The sequence below is a fragment of the Cherax quadricarinatus genome, chromosome 76 (assembly GCF_038502225.1).
Source record: "Cherax quadricarinatus isolate ZL_2023a chromosome 76, ASM3850222v1, whole genome shotgun sequence".
In the NCBI taxonomy this organism is placed as follows: domain Eukaryota; kingdom Metazoa; phylum Arthropoda; class Malacostraca; order Decapoda; family Parastacidae; genus Cherax; species Cherax quadricarinatus.
In genome coordinates this window covers 16,245,320-16,259,577 of record NC_091367.1, presented here as the reverse complement: position 1 = coordinate 16,259,577, position 14,258 = coordinate 16,245,320, and the positions used below count along the sequence as shown (strand labels likewise).

At 40.7% G+C, this 14,258-nt stretch overlaps 1 protein-coding gene across 1 annotated transcript in view; it reads left to right on the top strand.

Annotated features, from left to right (window-relative positions):
- The window catches only part of Cbp53E (Calbindin 53E), a 182,706-nt gene that overhangs the window by 92,527 nt on the left and 75,921 nt on the right, over positions 1-14,258 (top strand). The window lies entirely within an intron of this gene.

The following is a 14,258-nucleotide window of genomic DNA, read 5'->3' as shown; positions in this document are numbered from 1 at the left end:
TCGATAATATACACCCGTACTGTTATTCCTGACTATAATAATATCCGATATATAGTGAGTGGCAGCTTAAGCCTTGCCAGGTCTGGGGACAGAATATTTCTGGGCCAGTCTCAATATTAGTGCCACCCGCGGTGCACAGGCTGTCAAGGCTGAATAAAGAATTTCTAGTCTCTGGTTTATTTAGCTTTAGGGATGAAGGTGTTATATTAATAAAATTCATTATTTTCCCCCTTTTAGGTGAATACTCGTACACCTAAATAATTGTACTTGAGAGGTACGTATGTGGTTATTAAGACATTTATTAAGGATATGATTTGCTTACCACGGGTTTCTTTAGTCAAGGGGAGAAGACAGATGAGATACGCTGCCAGGTGCACAGAGAGGAGAAGCTGCTGCGTTAAGTGACGGCTATTTTTTGCTGGTAAAATATGTTGTGCTGGTATTAAGGATATGACGAAACTCCTTATGTTTTGGGCGTTATGCTGCTGTCAGTGATGAGTGACGACTCTAAACGAGAAGGTACGATTCAGAGCCGCCATTTCAGTGCCGCCGTTTCAGTGCCAGGCTGTTTCAGCCCCAAACTATTCATCACCAGACCTGCGTGCAATTTGTCAAACTAACCTAACCCTTTGTTTTAGACATTTGAAACAATTTTAATAATTTTTGCATTAAATAAACGAGTCTTTTAAATATGTAATTCAACAAATCGTTCTAAATAAATATTTCTTTTCCATATTCTGTTGAGTCGAGTCTTAAAAGTATGATGGCGTTGAAACGGCCTGACGCTGAAAAGTCTGGTTCTGAAACGGCGGCTCTGAAATAGCGACGCTGAATTTTGCCAACCCAACTCTAAGCATCGTCTGTTGCAACAATTGGACTCCCTGATAACTAGTTTAGCATTCTTCAAGTTCATAAGATGTCCTCAAATCTTGAGATGAATAATACCAGAATTATTCAGGTCGTCCCTCTGGCTTCTCCTGCTAGTGTTGCACAGAACCTAAACTATCTATGTAAGCCTGATTTTGTGCTGCATGTTGCAACAGTAACTCAATTGAAATCGGGTCCAAGTTTTTGGGTAATGTGTTCCCTATAGTAGAAATGTTTGGGTTGAGCTGCTAGTTCCTTCCTGAATCTCTTAACACGAACATATGACTGGTGTTGTCGAGCCAAATGAGTGTAGACTTGAGGATAGTCTAAGTCCCAGCTTTAAACCAGCATCAAAAACATATCTTCAGCCTAGTTATAACCGCCACCATACAGCAGAAAAACAGGCTTATATTAAAACTTCAGCTGCACTGCAACACAAGCAGGTGGGGGGGGGGACTAGGTACACCTGAAATTATCAATAATCTCTCCATGCAACCCTTCACTGACCTTGAGACTGAGGTACTTTCCCTTTTAAGTAGAATTTGCGACGAGGCTTCAGAATAACAAAATGCATCCACATATTCCGGTATGTTAGGTACAAGGACACAAGTGCAACTAATGTGACATTTTATTGTGGCAACGTTTCGCTCTCCAGGAGCTTTATCAAGCCATGGTAAAGGCTTGATAAAGTTCCTGGAGAGCGAAACGTTGCCACAATAAAGTCACATTAGTTGCACTTGTGTCCTTTTACTTCCACATAGGCTTCGTACCGGGAACAATTACAGCGAGCATCACTGAAACTACAGACCATATTCTCCCTCCCTGTTACTTAGCTGCACTAGCTCTACCAGAGACGATACTTGGGGTATACCTGGAGACTGTTCCGGGGGTCAACGTCCCTTCGGCCCGGTCCATGACCAGGCCTCGTGGTGGTTCAGGGATTGATCAACCAGGCTGTTACTGCTAGCCGCACACAAATCAACGTACGAACCACAGCCCGGCTGGTCAGGTACTGACTTTAGGTGTCTGTCCAGCTACCTCTTCAAGACAGTCAGGGATCTATTGGTAATCCCCCTTATGTATGCTGGGAGGCAGTTGAACAGTCTTTGGCCCCCTGAGACTCACTGTGCTTCTTTTAGTGTACTCATGACGCCCCTGCTTTTCATTGGGGATATTTTGCACCATCATTGTCGCTACTGTCGACAGGGTTATGTTGTGGTGATTATAATACCGAGGATTATGTCACCGAGATGCTGAACTTCTTCAGGACAGGAACACTTATCAACTACTCACCAGCATTGAAGCAGAAATTTTTTTTCCTCCAAGACAAGACAAATACTTGGGTTTACACAAGGCAAGAAACTGGTTCACTTTCTATTGAGGAATCTGAGACTCGCCCGTTTATATAGTCTTCCTACAGCATATAAACCAGGTCAAACACTTGTACATGGAGTACCTGGAGAGGAAACTGAAACTACACATACAAGCCAGTATCACATGGTGAAGGAATGTTGACGATATCTTGCTCATCTCCCCCAGACGCTTCGATACTGAAGAACTAAACAACTCCCTTCAGCATTCCATTAAGTTCACCATGGAAGGGGAACAACAGTCACCTGCCTTTTCTAGACGTCCTACTCTAAAAGACTAATAAACTGGAGTGCAAGGACTGTAGAAAAACCAAACAACAAAGATGACCTTTTGTATTTGTTCTCACACCACAGCACCTGCACTAAGAGGAACAATGTAACTGTTTACTTGGGGTTTTACGAATCAGCAGCCTCATTATTTAGAAGAAGAAAGCAGTTACATGCTCAACGTTTTCTCCAAGCTCCATTACCAGGCCCACTTTATCACTGATCGCAGGAGAAAGGAAAAGTTAATCAACACAGCTAGATAACGCAGAATGGAGAGGTTTATCGTCCTGCCTATTAACATTACCTCTGGGAATGTACAATTGTACTGTTAAATTGAAGCCAAAATAGCACACGTTTTCAGTACCATTGAGGATCACGTAGTTATTAATAGCAGACAACTCAATGAAATTGTCGGGACATACACTATTTCACGTGTGATATGTGACAAAATTTGTGTTGGGGACACGTCTAGAAGTATCACATAATGAGTTCAGGAAAACCCCATAAACACCGCAGCGCTTGCCAGAGAGAAGACTTGAACACATTTTGTGTCACTAATCGTAGTACTTGTTAACGTCTCATGGACTTGAACTCAGATCTTCGCAACAGACGATGTTTAGAGTCACCACTCACGGCTACGAGCAATACCATAACTCAGACTATAGCGAGTTTTATCATATTCAAAATACTAGCACATTATATTTTCTCAAACGAAATACGTACAGGAAGGACTTAGCTCCGCCTCTGGCCCCCCAGTTAACGTCCCTGGCAACGCGACTCGCCTGGCATCCGCAAATATATGAACTCGCTTCAACAGTGGCCGTAGCTGCGCGGATGTAGCTTCTTGAAAGGGTCTGTCTGTTATTTGCTGCTTCTCCTCCATTTAGAATTAGGATTCTGGGTTTCCTCTGTGGAGGTATTGTTGGAGCTGAGGATTTTCATTGCTCTGCACTTGCAATCTTGTATGAAGTCGGGAGGAAGATGTAAGCGTGTGAAGAGAAGAGTGATTTAGTGGAATTCTTTTAAAAATTTCTGACTGGAGATACGGAAAGTCTAAGAAAATAAAATTATCACACCTCTCTTGGTGCGAGTGTCGTGGTGTGAGTAGAAATAAGAACATAAGAAAGAAGGAACATTGCAGCAGGCCTACTGGCCCATGCGAGGCAGGTCTAATTCTTCCACCGGCTTAAGCCAATGCCTTGACCTAGTCAGGTCAATCACATTCACTTAAGGGAGGAGCACGGCATCCGAATAAAATCGTCTTTATTTGCTGGTTTTCCATAAACTTGGAGAGAATGTCTGGTGACCTGCATAGAGGAACATCAAGAAATCGTAACTTGCCCTCGTTTTCTAGTTCAAGAATAAATTTGAGCTTATGAATGTGGTCTTTAATGTTCAGTCTTCTGAACATTCAAGAAACCTTTGTTCATTTTTGCTCACACCACGACACTCACACCAAGAGAGACATTGTCAATAGTTCGGAATTCTTAGTGTAATGCCAGTACGTCATCAATTCCTTCATACCCATCCACTTTCCGTCCTACTTCATACAAGATTGCAAACCCAGATCTTCGAAAATCCTCACTTATGCTAACAACAGTACCATAGAGAAATCCAAATTCCGAACTCGGAGATGTGGCCAACAACGACACACCTTTTCAAGAGGCCTCATTCGCGTAAGTGCCATAACCACGACATCTATTAGAGACCTCACCAGGGAGAAAGATACCTTTGGCAAACCAAACTGGGAAGTTGGCATTTCGCAGTACAATATACAAGGTGTGACAAGATCTATGTAGGAGAAACGGGAACGAATATTTCTACACGGGTCCAAGAAAACAAAAATGCATGCAACCGAGATGACACCAAACATTCTGTCTTGAACAGTTCCAGTTCTCATGAACTGGAACAAAAGATAGCTGATCTACAGAGAATTCAGCACATGATAGTCTTTGCTGTATTGAAACATCCTTAAATGCTACTAGCAATACCACAAAGATCTGGCAAGTACACCACCCCAACTAAGTTTACACATAAGGTAATATTTCACGTAGTATTCCTTGCTGTAACTTGACACGACGATAGATGACCTGACACCCGTTTTCTCTAATATATATACTGTGCTCATTCTTTTGTATCATTTGTAGTGACCAAGGTCCTAAGACCATTACATTTCCAGTAAAGATGTACATAGTGTATGCATTTCTGTCCTTTCATCACAGGGCCCTTAGCATAACCTCGGATCCAACCTCTTCACTCGTTCACTTGTCTAAACGATTCTCAAAGCCACCCAACGTATAAGCTTCAACAACACAACTAATCCATGTTCTGCAGGTCCCATACAAATGCATCTCTTCTTTGTCTAACATTTTTATACGCGACCTAATGTTTTAACTTCAGTTCCCCTACCTGGCAGATTGCTACTCATCATCCTTCTCTGTTGTCGAACCAGTACTTTCGTAGATTTTGTTATTGTGCTAACTTGACACATTCACTGTCTACAGTATCCTAACTTGAATCATCCATAACCGTAACTATTCTAACTTAGATCACCAAGAACCTTGACTATAGTAACTTGTGACACACAAATCATTATGGCTCCTCCGGGATCGCGAGCCCTCATGATATTAAAAAAATACAAGCAATTACAATTATGTAAAATGACTAACTATAAGCTGTAGCGTAACCATGAAAGTGTTTACAGCAAAGGCCTTTGAAGATGTTTTTTTCTTCCAGGCAAGAACGCTTTCATGAAGGGAGAAAAGTCTTGCATATTTATGTACTGCGAGAGAAGCAGTTACGACTCTTGTTGAATTTAGAATCTCACTGGTATACAGTACCGACTAGATGATAAACTAGAGATATGTGAAACATCTGGGTATCTTTATTATATAGACGTTTCGCCAACATAAGAAAGGAGGAACACTGTAGTAGCTCTATTGGCCCATATTTGGCAGGTAATTTACAGTGTGATAAATGGTTTAAAAAAAAACGACAAGTTGAAGATTGAGACACTTATGCAACATATGGGAATCTTTATTAAGGACTGATGAAGCCACTGTGTGACGAAACGTTTCCTCAGTAAAGATTCCCATATGTTGCATAAGTGTCTCAATCTTCAACAGGTCCTTTACAATACCAACCCACTAACAGAACATTTGCCCATCTCACTTTCAATGTTCACTTAACAATAAGCTCTGACAAATCTATTCACTCACGTGCAAGTCTCACTCAAATTCAACCCCTCTCTTGAAACTACTCAAGGTACTAGCTTCAGTAACCCTACTAGCCAGACTGTTCCACTCATCAACTACCCTATTTCCAAACCAATACTTTCCTGTATCATTTCTAAATCTAAACTTATCCAACCAGTGGATTTATCCCATGTTGCACATCTGATATATCAACGAAAGTTTTGCCAGTACAAGTCGGCAATGTTGAGAGCAAAGGAAATTGCTCTGATTGCAGAATGATCTTGACTGAAAAAAATTGTGCGGACAGCAGAATGGTTGAGAATAGTTCTTACTGGAACGTGCCGGCACTGAGAATACTGGAAACTGGAGATTGATCCTGACTCGACAATTTTTTTTATTGGTGTCCTCGTTAGAATTAATCTGTCTATTTCAGTGTCATCGACGAACTTGCTTATGTCGACATTTATTCCCTTATCAACGCAATTTATGTATATTGTGAAGGACAATATACTCGTCCTGAATAAAGAAAAGTCCTGCATGGAGAATGACACTGAAGAATGACTCAGGAATAATCCTGACATGATTACAGAAATAACTGAAAAAATAAAAAAAACTGATTTTGGACACGGTCCTGACTGGAAATTGGTCTTAATTGAAGACTGATTGGAAAATTTGCCCGACCGAAGAATAACTGGCTGTAAAATGAGCCTGACCGATGAATTTTAATCAAGAGAGGCGAGCCTATCAGCGAAACAAGTCAGACAATTTCCATTTTTACTTTGTCAGGATTGGTAACTCTTGTCAAGGATCGATGATCATTAATCTTCCAGCACTCCGGTAATACTCCACCACTCCGGTAGTATTCCAACACTGCTAGAGTATTCCATCACTGTTGGAATATTCCACCACTGCTGGAATATTCCACCACTGCTGCAACATTCCATCATTGCTGCAACATTTCATCACTGCTGGAATATTCCATCACTGCTGGAATATTCCATCACTGCTGCAACATTTCATCACTGCTGCAACATTTCATCACTGCTGCAACATTTCATCACTGCTGGAATATTCCACCACTGCTGGAATATTCCACCACTGCTGCAACATTTCATCACTGCTGCAACATTTCATCACTGCTGGAATATTCCACCACTGCTGGAATATTCCACCACTGCTGCAACATTTCATCACTGCTGCAACATTTCATCACTGCTGGAATATTCCACCACTGCTGGAATATTCCATCACTGCTGCAACATTTCATCACTGCTGCAACATTTCATCACTGCTGGAATATTCCATCACTGCTGGAGTATTCCATCACTGCTGGAATATCCCATCACTGCTGGAATATTCCATCACTGCTGGAGTATTCCATCACTGCTGGAATATTCCATCACTGCTGGAATATTCCATCACTGCTAGAATATTCCATCACTGCTGGAATATTTCATCACTGCTGCAACATTCCATCACTGCTGCAACATTCCATCACTACTGCAACATTCCATCACTGCTGCAACATTCCATCACTGCTGCAACATTTCATCACTGCTGCAACATTTCATCACTGCTGGAGTATTTCATCACTGCTGCAACATTCCATCACTGCTGGAATATTCCATCACTGCTGGAATATTCCACCACTGCTGGAATATTCCATCACTTCTGGAATATTCCATCACTGCTGGAATATTCTATCACTGCTGGAATATTCCATCACTGCTAGAATATTCCATCACTGCTAGAATATTCCATCACTGCTGGAATATTCCATCACTGCTGGAATATTCTATCACTTCTGGAATATTCCATCACTGCTGGAATATTCCATCACTGCTGGAATATTCCATCACTACTGGAATATTCCATCACTGCTGGAACATTCCATCACTGCTGGAACATTACATCACTGCTGGAACATTACATCACTGCTGGAACATTACATCACTTCTGGAACATTCCATCACTGCTGGAACATTACATCACTGCTGGCATAGACTGTCTCGGGCTTAGTACTCACTAACTCACCTCCCTTACTCTCACTCTCCACCTACTTTCTCTACTCTCTCTGCTATTGACTTTTCTCTTCCATCTTGTGTGTCTGCCTAAATGTTACATTTTTCTACAGTGTTATGCTCATTTTCTCCTTTTTTCCCTCTGATGAATAACACACACGTTTGACACTTGGGTGTTTTTCTTGAAGTGCTTCGCCTGTGAGGAACACTTCTGCATTCGAATCCGGAGATGATTTTAATACTGGAAGTGGAGAGGTATGGTAATTTCGAGGTGTTCTACCCTTCTGCATTAAAAGATGGAGGGTCAGTCTCTTAGTCTTATGCTGAGGTATGAGGACAGAGATTAGTATATGTTGATGCTTGACTTGAGGTACAGCAGTTGGAGGCCACGCCACAGTTGGGTGGGGGTACTCTAGTGGAAGAGCGTCATGCCAAACGAGGATTTGGCAGTAGAGTTGCAAAAGGCATCTCCTGTACTAAGACATCTGTCCATCAAGCTCTCCCACTCGTCTGTTTGGTCCTCCACCAACGTTGTCACCCGGGGTGATTCATCTCTGTATCCGACTGATAAATTTCTGTAGCTTCAACAGTCAAATATATAAGTACCGTGAATAGAGATTTCCAGAGTCTTGCACATGTGTCTCACGAAATCGTAATGACACGATTGCAAAACAAACCAAGACCGCGGGTTCAATCCCGGCCGGGGTATGATTTTTTTTCTTGCACATGTGTAACGCTAGGAATAAATATTCCTAGTGCTGCACATGTGTCTTATACACCACAGCACTACCGAGTCAATCAAGTATTATATTACTGATATTCAAAGCTTGGCGACTGAGAAAACTCAGTTTATTGAGTTATCTCTCTACTTTTTCCAGTGTGTCTATTAAAATCACCTCTATATTCGACTGAAGAATCCTGCTGTGCAGGTAATAAGTGTCGACACTGAAGATACCCAAATGCTATACACATGTCTTATTCATCAACATATCGGTGTTGGTACCATCACTAATATATTTTTTTCCTAATGTTACTCCTTGGGTAATATTACTGGAACGCCATAAACATGTCCTAGTCACTGTACTTCCTCTAAAAATAATTTGTCCCTACCATACATTTTTTTTTTGCTCCTTTCACATATTTTGTAAATATTTTTCGAAGGGAGAAAAGTTCTAAAACCCCTTTCATGAGTTTTAAATTAATTTGCATTTTTAAAATTTATTTTTCCTACTTTCTATCTCGTCTACGTTCTTTGATGCTTTTATCTAGTACTCAGGACTCTTATATCTCAAAATAGCTTCTTGAGCACATCTACACACTCTAGAGTGCTGTCACCTCTGCACTCCTTCACATTCCGTTTCTTCACTCTGGTGCTGCTAGCGTCTTCCTAAAATACTTTCCTCTGTACGGGACAAATAAGAGGAAGTCATTATCTCTAATTGTTTCCTTCGTCTCTCCTTACCCCATTTCTTCTTTACCCGTTGCTGTTACTCTGGCATGTCGCTCCTCTCAATTCGCCTCCATCAACGTCTCCCCTTTCTTTAAAACCTCCCTTAACTCTTACCCTTCCTCCCTTCCTTCCTTTCTCTCTCTCTCTCTCTCTCTCTCTCTCTCTCTCTCTCTCTCTCTCTCTCTCTCTCTCTCTCTCTCTCTCTCTCTCTCTCTCTCTCTTTCTCTCTCTCTCTCTCTCTCTCTCTCTCTCTCTCTCTCTCTCTCTCTCTCTCTCTGCCCTCTAAGCTCCTGCTCCTCCCGTGATACCATGCCTTCTTCTGCAACTCATCTGTCAGATTGTCTCTTTCAGCTGACAGACAATATTTATATCACAGCTGCCATTCTCGCACTGTCAGCCTTACTGTGTGTGTGTGTGTGTGTGTGTAATATATATATATATATATATATATATATATATATATATATATATATATATATATATATATATATATATATATATATATATGCGCAATAAGATCACAGTAAACAGGTGATTTTAAAATATGCAAAAGAACCACTGTGAAAGAGTAGTGAAATTCCAAGCGCTTTCGTGACTACTCACATTGTCAAGAGTGTGTCAGGGAAGGATAGAGCCCGTCTCCTGGCAGTGAGAGCCCCTCATGCCGGGGACTTTCTGTTGGCTGTTCCAAACTCCAGCCTTGGCACACGCCTCGACCCACAGACCATCCGCATCGGTGTTGCCCTTCGACTTGCCGCCCCTATTCTCGCCGAACATAGGTGTATTTGTGGCAGTGAAGCAGCAGACCGATTCGGGTACCATGGTCTTGTGTGCCGTAAATCCGAGGGAAAGATTGCAAGACATGAGGAGGTTAATAACATTATCAAGAGGAGCCTCACAACAGCTGGATGCCCAGCAGTAAGGGAGCCACCCCAACTATGCAGATCTGATGGCAACCAGAAGCGTCCAGATGGTATCACCCTTCAAGCCTGGACAGATGGGAAGCAGGTGGTGTGGGACTATACATGTGCATCTACCTTGGCTGATACCTATCTCCAATACACCAGGGAGGAAGGAGGGGCAGCTGCCAGCTTCAGGGAGTCCCAAAAGTCTAGAAAATATGGAGAACTTGCCCATCATTATATGTTTGTTCCCATAGGCTCAGAGACCCTTGGCTCATGGGGAAAGAGTGCATCTAAATTCCTTAAGGAGCTGGGAAAAAAGACTCATTAGGGTAACTAGGGATCCCAGGACAGCTAGTTTTCTGTTCCGGCAGCTCAGTGCGGCTTTTCAAAGGGGTAATGCCTGCTGTATTTTGGGCACACGCCCCAGCTCTGAGGAGCTGGATGAGATTTTCGCCTTATAATCGGTGATACACACGTAACAACATGTACCGTATATGCCACCTTCATATCAACAATGTATCTCTTAAATCTTCTGTACCATATTATGTAATAAAATATTCCTATTAGTAAAAAAATATATATATATGAAAAGATGGGGTGGTATGGGAAGTGGAATATTCAAACGGCTTCAGGAAGAAATCCAAATATTCTTCCTTGAAGCCTTTTTATCCACTTCTCCGAGGCAATTATGGGTCCCACAATTTACACCAGAGGTAGACCCCATCCTTAATAAATAAATAAATAAATAAATCAATATATCTATATATATATATATATATATATATATATATATATATATATATATATATATAAAAATTATATATATATATATATATATATATATATATATATATATAGTGCCGAATAGGTAAAACTTGAGATTTTGGCTTAAATAGCAACGCTCTTCTTGCCGAATAAGGCAATTGAAAATTTGTGTATGCCATAATTTCTCAAAAATTATTCTGAACCTAACGAAATTTTTTTTTCATTGTGTTTGTTTATTATTAAATTATTGTAAACTTATTTAAAATATATTTAGTTGGATTAGGCTAAACTAATTTGCGCTTGTTATAATAAGATTAGGTAAGTTTTCTAAGGTTCTTTTGGTACAAAATTATTAATTTTTACATTAACATAAATTAAAAAAATATATCTTTAAACGTATAACAGAAAATTTTAGAAATTACTTAATTTTAAACGAGCTCTTGCTAATTGACCAATTTTACCTATTCAGCACGACATATACTACACACACATACATGCACACACACACACACACACACACACACACACACACACACACACACACACACACACACACACACTAAAAATCAAGTTAGGGTGACGCAAAGGAGAAGAAACTTTTACAGTCATTCACTCCATCACTGTCTTGCCAGAGGGGCGCCGATACTGCAGTTCAAAACGGCATAAATCCCCATCCCTTATTCATTCAGAGTGCAAGCACCATACTTCCCACCTCCAGGATTCAAGTCCAGCTAACCAGTTTTCCTGAATCCCTTCATACATGTTACCTCTCTCACACTACAACAACACGTCAAGTCATAAACGGTTGCCTCTATTCACTAACACGCTCACACACGACTGTTGGATGTCTAAGCCCCTCGCACATAAACCCGTTCTTACCCCCTCCCCTTAACCTTTCCTATTACGACCCCAACCCGCCTTCCCTCCACTATAGATTATACTCCCTCCAATCTTATTTTGTTTCTAAATGCCCAAACCACCTCAACAGCCCTCTGGATAATATTTTAACCCCGCACCTCCTGCTAATCTCCAAGCTATGGATTCTCTGCGTAATTGTATAATATTCACACCACACAATGCCCTCAGACACATGTCGACTGCCTCCAGCCTCCTTGCTGCAACTTTCACAACCCATGCTTCACACCGTTTTGCTTCCATTGATAACATTCTGTGTCTCCACAGATTCTTGAATACACCACTCACAATTTTGCCCTCGTGAATTCTATGATTTGCTTCACCTTCTTAAACCCATCTGCTGATAACTTCATCCCCCCAACGTGATGTTCAGTCCTTCATTACCTAAATTGTTTGTTACTTTTATCACCTTGCTCTTTCTAATGTTCACTTTTAATTTCCTTTTATGTATCTTTCAAAATTCGTCCACCAACCTTTGCAACTTCTCTTCAGAATTTCCCAAAAGCAGTGTCATCAGCAAGAATCAACTGTGACAACTCTCACTGTGTATTAGATTCTTTATCTTGCAATCTCGCACCTTTGAGCAACACCACTCCACTCACTTTCTTACAACCTCATCTATAACTATATTAAACAACCCTGATGACATCACGCATCCCTGTCTAAGATCTGCTTTTACAGAAAAATAATCTCCCTCTCTCCTTTTCCAAATCCATAAATGCAACATAAACTTCTTTACCCTTACCTAAACGCTATTCACTTGTATGCTTCAATGTAAATACTTGGTCTACGCATCCTCTACCCTTCCTAAAGCATTATTGTTATTCCGTGAATAACAAAAAGGCACAATACCGTGACTGGAACGATACACAAATAACCCGCACATAAAAGAGAGAAGCTTACGACGACGTTTCGGTCCGACTTGGACCATTGACAAAGTCACACTGTGACAGTCACAGTGTGACTTTGTCAATGGTCCAAGTCGGACCGAAACGTCGTCGTAAGCTTCTCTCTTTTATGTGCGGGTTATTTGTGTATTGTTATTCTGTGATTTTGCTCTCCGTCTCACTCAATTCTTTCAGTAATAACTACCATACGTCTTATCAGATATACTCTACAGGTTTATTACCCTATAATTTTTACAATATCTTTTGATCCCTTAGGCTTTATACAACAGGAACTATACACGCTCTCTACCAATCCCTGGGTACCTTCCCTTCTTTAGAACCTTATTAAATAAAATGCACCAACCACTCCAAAAGTATATCCCAAAATACTTTTAACATTTCTGTCTTGATGCCATCAATCCCAGATGCTTTCCCCACTTTCATTTTACCCACTGTCCCACACACCTCCCCCACTCACAACTGGCTCTTCCTCACTTCTAATAGATATTTTACCTCCCTGCCTAATGCATGAAGTCGCAGCTTCCCTCTACATCAACATTCAACAGCTCCTCAAAACATTCTCTCCATATTCCCAATACCTCCAACTCATCTAACTCTCCTCTTCTGTTTTTAACTGTTATATCCATTTGTTTCCTAAGCTTTCTCAGCTTATTAATCTCACTCCAAAATTTTCATATTCTCAGTAAATTTTTTGACAGCACCTCCCTTCAGCGATCTTCCACCAAGGTAGAGTGATCCGAAAGAGAAGAAACACTTACCATCTCTCATTCCATTATTGTTTTGCCAGATGCGTGCCGACATTACAGCTCAGATGCTGCCCAGAACTGTAGCATTCCCCATCTCCTCCTTCAGGCTACAGATACTGTACTTCCCATCTCCAGGACTCAAGTCCGGTTAATTAGTTTTCCCAAATCCCTTCATAAATGTCACCTTGATCAGACTAACAATTAACAGCACGTTAAGTTACAAAAACCACTTGCCTCCACTCACCCCGATCTCACATATGTATGCTGGATGTCTAAGTTTCTCGATTTATGTATTATATACATGTCGCGCCGAATAGGTAAAATTGGTCCTTTCTAAAATTCTCTTATACGTTTTAAGATATATTTTTTCCTTTATGTTAATGTAAACATTAATAATTTTGTACCAAAAAGAACCTTAGAAAACTTACATTATTATAACAATCGCAATATTATTTAGCCTAATCCAACTAAATATATTTTAGATAAGTTTACAATAATTTAATAATAAACGAACAAAATGTTATATATTTTTTTTATCCTTAGGTTCAGAATGATTTTAGCGATATTACTGCATCCGCAAATTTTCGCTTGCCCTATTTGGCAAGAAGAGCGTTGCTATTTAAGCCAAAATCGGCACGACATATACTAGGCCATTTGTGTTGCAATCAACACATCAGGATCCTGCAATGATACGAAAAAGAGGTGATCCAAGCAAATACGGTCAGAGGAAATGTCTGCTGGAGCTCACTCCAGCAAGGACGTATTTGCTTGAACCTCCTCCTCTTTACTGCATCATTGCAAGGTCCTGATGTGTTGATTGCAACACATTAGGTTGCATGGTTGTTTTACA